The sequence below is a fragment of the Oncorhynchus masou genome, chromosome 9, assembly GCF_036934945.1.
Source record: "Oncorhynchus masou masou isolate Uvic2021 chromosome 9, UVic_Omas_1.1, whole genome shotgun sequence".
NCBI lineage: Eukaryota > Metazoa > Chordata > Actinopteri > Salmoniformes > Salmonidae > Oncorhynchus > Oncorhynchus masou.
The window spans coordinates 9,113,465-9,121,914 of NC_088220.1; the positions used below are offsets into that span (position 1 = coordinate 9,113,465).

At 45.7% G+C, this 8,450-nt stretch overlaps 1 protein-coding gene across 1 annotated transcript in view; it reads right to left on the reverse strand.

Annotated features, from left to right (window-relative positions):
* Positions 1–3,250, reverse strand: part of LOC135545485 (protocadherin Fat 2-like) — an 83,763-nt gene extending 80,513 nt beyond the window's left edge. Inside the window, 1 exon segment of the mRNA XM_064973116.1 lies at positions 3,044–3,250. The gene's annotated coding sequence lies outside the window, so the exon portion shown is untranslated.
* Between the last annotated feature and the right edge of the window lie 5,200 nt (positions 3,251–8,450).

Genomic DNA, 8,450 nt, shown 5'->3' on the forward strand with positions numbered 1-8,450 from the left:
GCTGCTTTATACTGTGTCTACCAGGCAACCAGGTTACTTTGTACTGTGTCTGCCAGGCAACCAGGCTGCTTTATACTGTGTCTGCCAGGCAACCAGGCTGCTTTATACTGTGTCTACCAGTCAACCAGGCTGCTTTGTACTGTGTCTACCAGGTAACCAGGTTACTTTGTACTGTGTCTGCCTGGCAACCAGGTTACTTTGTACTGTGTCTGCCAGGCAACCAGGTTACTTTGTACTGTGTCTACCAGGCAACCAGGTTACTTTGTACTGTGTCTACCAGGCAACCAGGCTGCTTTATACTGTGTCTACCAGGTAACCAGGTTACTTTGTACTGTGTCTACCAGGCAACCAGGTTACGTTGTACTGTGTCTGCCAGGCAACCAGGTTACGTTGGAATTACATTGTGGCAGTTATGAATACCTTATCCTACTAAATCTTTTCTCAAGTGTAACACTTAATGTGAAGTGTTGTTGATTATGGTTATTCTAGAACACAATAAGCACATCTCACAGTATAGTGTATATTGGCTCAACTTGATCAAGTGGGGAAGTGGCCAAATGTTCAATCCCAACCTATTTGTTGAGTTACAAAGTAGTTCAGCAGCAGTAGACCTACAATGGTACGTTATTCCATAGACCACTGCCAAGGACCAGTGAATTACCCCCACCACCCAGTAACTCTGGACCACCCAGTAACTCTGGACCACCCAGTAACTCTGGACATCAGCCGTTAGTTACCTCCACCACCCAGTAACTCTGGACATCAGCCGTTAGTTACCTCTACCACCCAGTAACTCTGGACATCAGCCGTTAGTTACCTCCACCACCCAGTAACTCTGGACATCAGCCATCAGTTACCTCTACCACCCAGTAACTCTGGACATCAGCCGTTAGTTACCTCCACCACCCAGTAACTCTGGACATCAGCCGTTAGTTACCTCCACCACCCAGTAACTCTGGACATCAGCCGTTAGTTACCTCCACCACCCAGTAACTCTGGACATCAGCCGTTAGTTACCTCCACCACCCAGTAACTCTGGACATCAGCCGTTAGTTACCTCTACCACCCAGTAACTCTGGACATCAGCCGTTAGTTACCTCCACCACCCAGTAACTCTGGACATCAGCCGTTAGTTACCTCCACCACCCAGTAACTCTGGACATCAGCCGTTAGTTACCTCCACCACCCAGTAACTCTGGACATCAGCCGTTAGTTACCTCCACCACCCAGTGCCACAGGCAGACTAATCACCTAAATCACTGGGAGTGGACAGTAATGTATTGTAATGCCCCAACCACTAGGCTACCTGCCGCCCCAACCACTAGGCTACCTGCCGCCCCAACCACTAGGCTACCTGCAGCCCCAACCACTAGGCTACCTGCCGCCCCAACTACAAGGCTACCTGCCGCCCCAACCACTAGGCTACCTGCCACCCCAACCACTAGGCTACCTGCCGCCCCAACCACTAGGCTACCTGCCACCCCAACCACTAGTCTACCTGCAGCCCCAACCACTAGGCTACCTGCCACCCCAACCACTAGGCTACCTGCCACCCCAACCACTAGTCTACCTGCCGCCCCAACCACTAGGCTACCTGCAGCCCCAACCACTAGGCTACCTGCCCCCCCAGTACATTCATTCTAATGTACTGGACAAGACTGGCTTAAGACAAGGCCATTTATACCGCGTGTGATCACACACACACACACACACACACACACACACACACACACACACACACACACACACACACACACACACACAGACACACACACACACACACACACACACACACCCCAATCTATTGGTAAAGCACTCTTTACAGTAACATCACAGTGCAGTCTCAGGTTATTCCAGGCTAATGGAATGTGATGTATCAATAGAAGTCATCAACTCCTAGATGCTCATTTGTTTCAGGAATTAAGCAGGAATATGAATAGAGGAAAAAACTCATGGAAACGGACGAGTGGGCTTCCAGGAGGTTATCTGATGGTTCATCCGTCTGTCATAGGTAATAAAGTTGAACGTTCAGACCATCAGCGTCTCTTACAGATTTCATAGGTTGGTAGAGCATGGCATTTGCAACACCAGGGATTGTGGGTTTAATTCCCATGGGGGACCAGTATGACCAAGTTAAAAATAAAAATAAAAATTAAATGGTGCATTCACTCCTGTAAGTCGCTCTGGATAAGAGTGTCTGCTAAATGATCATTTTTGTATTTATTTATTATGTAAAATACAAAAGTCAACACATCTCAGTGACAGAAGTTAAATGATCCTACTGCGGCCACATGATGCCAGTAAACAGGGGTCAACTGGGGTCAACAGAAGGAGGGACAACTAAGCTAGAAGCTTATGAACAAAGCAAGTTTATATAAAGAGTTTTTGGGATAAAAAAAAAAAAAAGTTAAACCAGGCATTTCCTCCACAAACAAGTTTAGCTCAATTCCCATGCATATTTCATAGCAATTACTTATCTCCCACGCAATGCATACATGCAAAACTACAGAAAACGACTTATAGTGAATGGAAATAGTCCCAAATAGTGCACGATATGCAAAATGTTGGAACACACCCTAAGCCCTGCCCAGGCCGTTCTCGAAGCTGTGTTGAGTCAATAAAACAAACCATGATGACACTTCACTGGGTAACACTGAAGTAGCACAATCAGTCTTTATCACTGATTAGACATGTTTAGAAATGCCTTTTTTTAATGCGGGGCAGGGTAGCCTAGTAGTTAGAGCGTTGGACTAGTAACCGAAAGGTTGCAAGTTCAAATCCCCAAGCTGACAAAGTACAAATCTGTCGTTCTGAACAGGCAGTTAAACCACTGTTCCTAGGCTGTCATTGAAAATAAGAATTTGTTCTTAACTGACTTGCCTGGTAAAATAAAAAATGCGTTGTAACATGTTATATATGCTTTTCATTTGTAAGAGTTGTAAAAAACAAACTGCTTAGAAGTGTTTAGAAACTTCAGTAACTAAAGTTGCACATGAATTCAGCTTGCATCAGTCAACACTGACATGACAGAACAGAAACTTACCCAAGGTTCTCTAAGTTGACCCCTTCTGAAATGTTTCTTGTTATTATTTTCCTCCTTTATGCTTTAAGGATTTTGCAGATCCAGCAAAACGAGAGTGACAAGCACTGTTGTTCTTCCATAGTGTCTCTCGCGGGAAGAGAAAAAACACACATGCAATATCGTCAATTGTCAATAGCCGGCTAGTTAACTTTACTCTCATCTATTCTACTCAGGGGCATTGCAGGAGAGTATTAAGAGACTCCTCAATCCCTGAGGAGCTCCACTGTCCCCTCCCACTTCTCACACTGTCCCCTCCTCCCCCACCTCCTCCCTCCCTCCGTCCGTCCCTCACACCCACACACACACACACTCACACACACACGGGTGCCTATGCACAGATTGTGGGCTGGTTCTTTCATGTTAGCCTTCTGGGCTGGGGCCAGAGAGGTGCTCAGTGCTCTCAGGGCGTGTATTGAAACAATAGTTGTTGGTGTGCCTGTCCTGTTTGGATAGTCTAATTCGCAGGTTTGAGAAATTAAAATCCTGGCTTGCTCTTGTCAGCAAATAGCCTAAACACCATCAAGCAACATTACGAACAAAAACATTCAAATGCTGTTGCTGTGGGATTATTTTTGCTGTGACAGCTCTGATCAAATTAAGATCCTAATGAATTACGTGGCAAAACCACAGGAGAAGTTAATCTATCAAACACTGAGCGACAGATAGTAAGACAAAAATATTAGCTCTCCGTTCGCTGTAATGCCAAAAGGTAGTGATCTATTGTGGGCTGGAGTGCTGTAGTTCTGTAGTGCTGTAGTGCTGTAGTTCTGTAGTGCTGTAGTGCTGTAGTTCTGTAGTTCTGTAGTGCTGTAGTGCTGTAGTTCTGTAGTGCTGTAGTGCTGTAGTACTGTAGTGCTGTAGTTCTGTAGTGTTGTAGTGTTGTAGTGCTGTAGTGTTGTAGTGCTGTAGTTCTGTAGTGTTGTAGTGTTGTAGTGCTGTAGTGTTGTAGTGCTGTAGTGTTGTAGTGCTGTAGTGCTGTAGTGTTGTAGTGCTGTAGTACTGTAGTGTTGTAGTACTGTAGTGTTGTAGTGATGTAGTGCTGTGGTCCTGTAGTGCTGTAGTGCTGTAGTACTGTATGGCTGTAGTGCTGTAGTTCTGTAGTTCTGTAGTGCTGTAGTTCTGTAGTGCTGTAGTGCTGTAGTACTGTAGTGTTGTAGTGCTGTAGTGCTGTAGTGCTGTGGTCCTGTAGTGCTGTAGTACTGTAGTGCTGTAGTTCTGTAGTGTTGTAGTGCTGTAGTGTTGTAGTGCTGTAGTGCTGTAGTGCTGTAGTGCTGTAGTACTGTAGTACTGTAGTTCTGTAGTGTTGTAGTGCTGTAGTTCTGTAGTGCTGTAGTTCTGTGGTGCTGTAGTTTTGTAGTTTTGTAGTGTTGTAGTGCTGTAGTTCTGTAGTGCTGTAGTTTTGTAGTTTTGTAGTGTTGTAGTGCTGTAGTTTTGTAGTGTTGTAGTGCTGTCGTTCTGTAGTGCTGTAGTTCTGTAGTGCTGTAGTGCTGTAGTACTGTAGTGTTGTAGTGCTGTAGTGCTGTATGCTGTAGTTCTGTAGTGCTGTAGTTCTGGAGTTTTGTAGTGTTGTAGTGCTGTAGTTCTGCAGTGCTGTAGTGCTGTAATTCTGTAGTGCTGTAGTTCTGTAGTTTTGTAGTGTTGTAGTACTTTAGTGCTGTAGTGCTGTAGTTCTGTAGTTTTGTAGTGTTGTAGTGCTGAGGTACTGTAGTGCTGTAGTTCTGTAGTGCTGTAGTGCTGTAGTTCTGTAGTGTTGTAGTGCTGTAGTTCTGTAGTGCTGTAGTGCTGTAGTTCTGTAGTGTTGTAGTGCTGTAGTTCTGTAGTGTTGTAGTGCTGTTGTTCTGTAGTGCTGTAGTTCTGTAGTGCTGTAGTTCTGTAGTTCTGCTGTAGTGCTGTAGTTCTGTAGTGCTGTAGTGCTGCAGTTCTGTAGTGCTGTAGTTTTGTAGTTATGCTGTAGTGCTGTAGTTCTGTAGTTCTGTAGTGCTGTAGTGCTGTAGTTCTGTAGTGCTGTAGTTCTGCTGTAGTGCTGTAGAGCTGTAGTTCTGTAGTGCTGTAGTTCTGTAGTGCTGTAGTGCTGTAGTACTGTAGTGCTGTAGTGTTGTAGAGCTGTAGTTCTGTAGTGCTGTCGTTCTGTAGTGCTGTAGTGCTGTAGTTCTGTAGTGCTGTAGTACTGTAGTTCTGTAGTTCTGTAGTTCTGCTGTTGTGCTGTAGTTCTGTAGAGCTGTAGTTCTGTAGAGCTGTAGTTCTGTAGTGTTGTAGTTCTGTAGTGCTGTAGTGCTGTAGTGCTGTAGTTCTGTAGTGCTGTAGTGCTGTAGTGCTGTAGTTCTGTAGTGGTGTAGTGCTGTAGTTCTGTAGTGCTGTAGTTCTGCTGTAGTGCTGTAGTTCTGTAGTGCTGTAGTTCTGCTGTAGTGCTGTAGTTCTGTAGTTCTGTAGTGCTGTAGTGCTGTAGTTCTGTAGTTCTGTAATGCTGCTGTAGTTCTGTAGTTCTGTAGTGCTGTAGTTCTGTAGTTCTGTAGTGCTGTAGTTCTGCTGTAGTGCTGTAGTTCTGTAGTGCTCAATTGCTCTTGTGCTGTAGTTCTGTAGTTCTGTAGTGCTGTAGTTCTGTAGTGCTGTAGTGCTGTAGTTCTGTAGTTATGTAGTGTTGTAGTGCTGTAGTTCTGTAGTGCTCTAGTGCTCTAGTTCTGTAGTTCTGTAGTTCTGTGGTGCTGTAGTTCTGTAGTGATGTAGTTCTGTAGTTCTGTAGTGCTGTAGTGCTGTAGTTCTGTAGTTCTGCTGTAGTTCTGCTGCTTACACCCTCAGGTCAACAGACTTTGTCTTATTGTTGTGTAAACAGTGGCACACCGCACATGCACAGTACAACTCTCAGCAAATTACCCGAGGCTGTCAAATCACCAGAGCTAAAGGAGATATTTGATTCTCCCAGGGAGGGGATCGCATCGAAATATCAGAACGACATTAGGACCTGTCCTGGCTTCACCGTGGGGTTGGTTTTGACACTGTGAGGAGATATTTGATTCTCCCAGGGAGGGGATCGCATCGAAATATCAGAACGACATTAGGACCTGTCCTGGCTTCACCGTGGGGTTGGTGTTGACACTGTGAGGTGTCAACACGGTTCAGGATACAGTGAGAAACGGAACCACACCTCTCCTTCTAACCCAGGTGCAGGAACAGCGTACTGAAGATGAAAAGACTAAGGTCGTAAGACATTTGAAGTGTGCTTTCAAAAAGTCAATACTTTATTGTTAGAACACCTCAGGGTACAAACGCCAGAGTGAGAGAGTCAGAACAGAACCGCCGACTCGGTCCCTCGTCAGTTCCTCCAGGCATTGTGGTTCACATAAGCAGGCCACGAGGACAGTGCCAGGACCTGATATTTCCAGGGGCACAGTGAACACATGGACGTCAGGGGGGAGAGAGGGGAGTCTGTTGGGTATGGCCTACAAAGACAACAGAAGGTGGGCACTGGGCCAGCAGCAGCAGGGGCACCTGTCAGTAGAAGAACACCTTCAGGGTGACGATTAAGAGCAGCACACAGCATCAGTCCTAATGCTGATGAAGAAACAACCCGGCATTTTCATAGATATCAGTTACGCAATGTCTTTTTAAATTTGAGTAGCATTTAATTGTTTATTCAGGATTTAGTTTAGCCATCAACCAAAGCAATAGAAGCAGGACCGGTTTTTAAAATCATGATTCTGAACTGGATAATCTGCAGGGGGGAATTTTCTCAATCCTGCGGAAATAGTTTTATATAAAATTTAAAAATAAAAATACATATTTCAATTCAAATGAAACCAAACACAGATACATAACACAGTTGTATTGAAGTATATACAGACAGTATGGTAATTATTGAACCATTTTTCCATAGGTTCTTCTATCTGTCTCTTAGACAATAAATAGGTAGGAAACAAAGTCAATATAATCCCACAAAGATGGTATCAGGTAGGTCAGGTCACATATCTGACATGTTGGGACCATTCCTCTCTAACCTCTAGACAGACAGACAGGTAATGGACAGTGAGGCAGTGAAAGGCATTTTGTCAACAGTCAGACAGTAATATCTATTGACCATACTCTTAAACACGTGAATGATGGATGAATGAAGGTCTCTCTGTTTAACCCCAGTCAGTCATACAACATAAATACTACTTTAACTTTTTTTTTAGTGTGTCTGTCAGTACGTTCCCTTCCTTACCCCCTTCCTTACCACCTTCCTTACCCCCTTCCTTACCCCCTTCCTTTCCCCCTTCCTTTCCCCCTTCCTTACCCCCTTCATTACCCCCTTCATTACCCCCATTCCTTACCCCCTCCCTTTCCCCCTTCCTTTCCCCCTTCCTTACCCCCATTCCTTACCCCCTTCCTTACCCACTTCCTTTCCCCCTTCCTTACCCCCTTCCTTACCCCCTTCCTTACCCCCTTCCTTTCCCCCCCCTTCCTTACCCACTTCCTTTCCCCCTTCCTTACCCCCTTCCTTTCCCCCTTCCTTTCCCCCTTCCTTTCCCACTTCCTTTCCCCCTTCCTTACCCCCTTCATTACCCCTTCCTTTCCCCCTTCCTTTCCCCCTTCCTTTCCCCCATTCCTTACCCCCTTCCTTACCCCCTTCCTTTCCCCCTTCCTTACCCCCTTCCTTACCCCCTTCCTTACCCCCTTCCTTTCCCCCTTCCTTACCCACTTCCTTTCCCCCTTCCTTACCCCCTTCCTTTCCCCCTTCCTTTCCCCCTTCCTTTCCCACTTCCTTTCCCCCTTCCTTACCCCCTTCATTACCCCCTTCCTTTCCCCCTTCCTTTCCCCCTTCCTTTCCCCCATTCCTTACCCCCTTCCTTACCCCCTTCCTTTCCCCCTTCCTTTCCCCCTTCCTTACCCCCTTCCTTTCCCCCTTCCTTACCCCCTTCCTTACCCCCTTCCTTTCCCCCTTCCTTTCCCCCTTCCTTACCCCCTTCCTTTCCCCCTTCCTTACCCCCTTCCTTTCCCCCTTCCTTTCCCCCTTCCTTTCCCCTCCTTACCCCCTTCATTACCCCCTTCATTACCCCCATTCCTTTCCCCCTTCCTTACCCCCTTCCTTTCCCCTTCCTTACCCCCAGGGTAAATAGAGCTGTGGGTCATATAGGACAGCGGCTGGGGGACAGAGTGATGTAGCTAGAAAATTCAGAGAGAGAAGAAGATATAAAGTTGAAATGGAACAGATTCCAAATGCTAAATTCTATATTCTGGATTCCACATTGTAAATTCTAAATTCCAGTATAGAACACTGCACTGTTTATGAATTTGTTGATTTGGATTTGTGTGACTCCGTATCAATGAATGCTGCAATAAGCCTGTGGTTTGAAACATGAACTAACATTACAGTAACAACAGACCGAAAAAA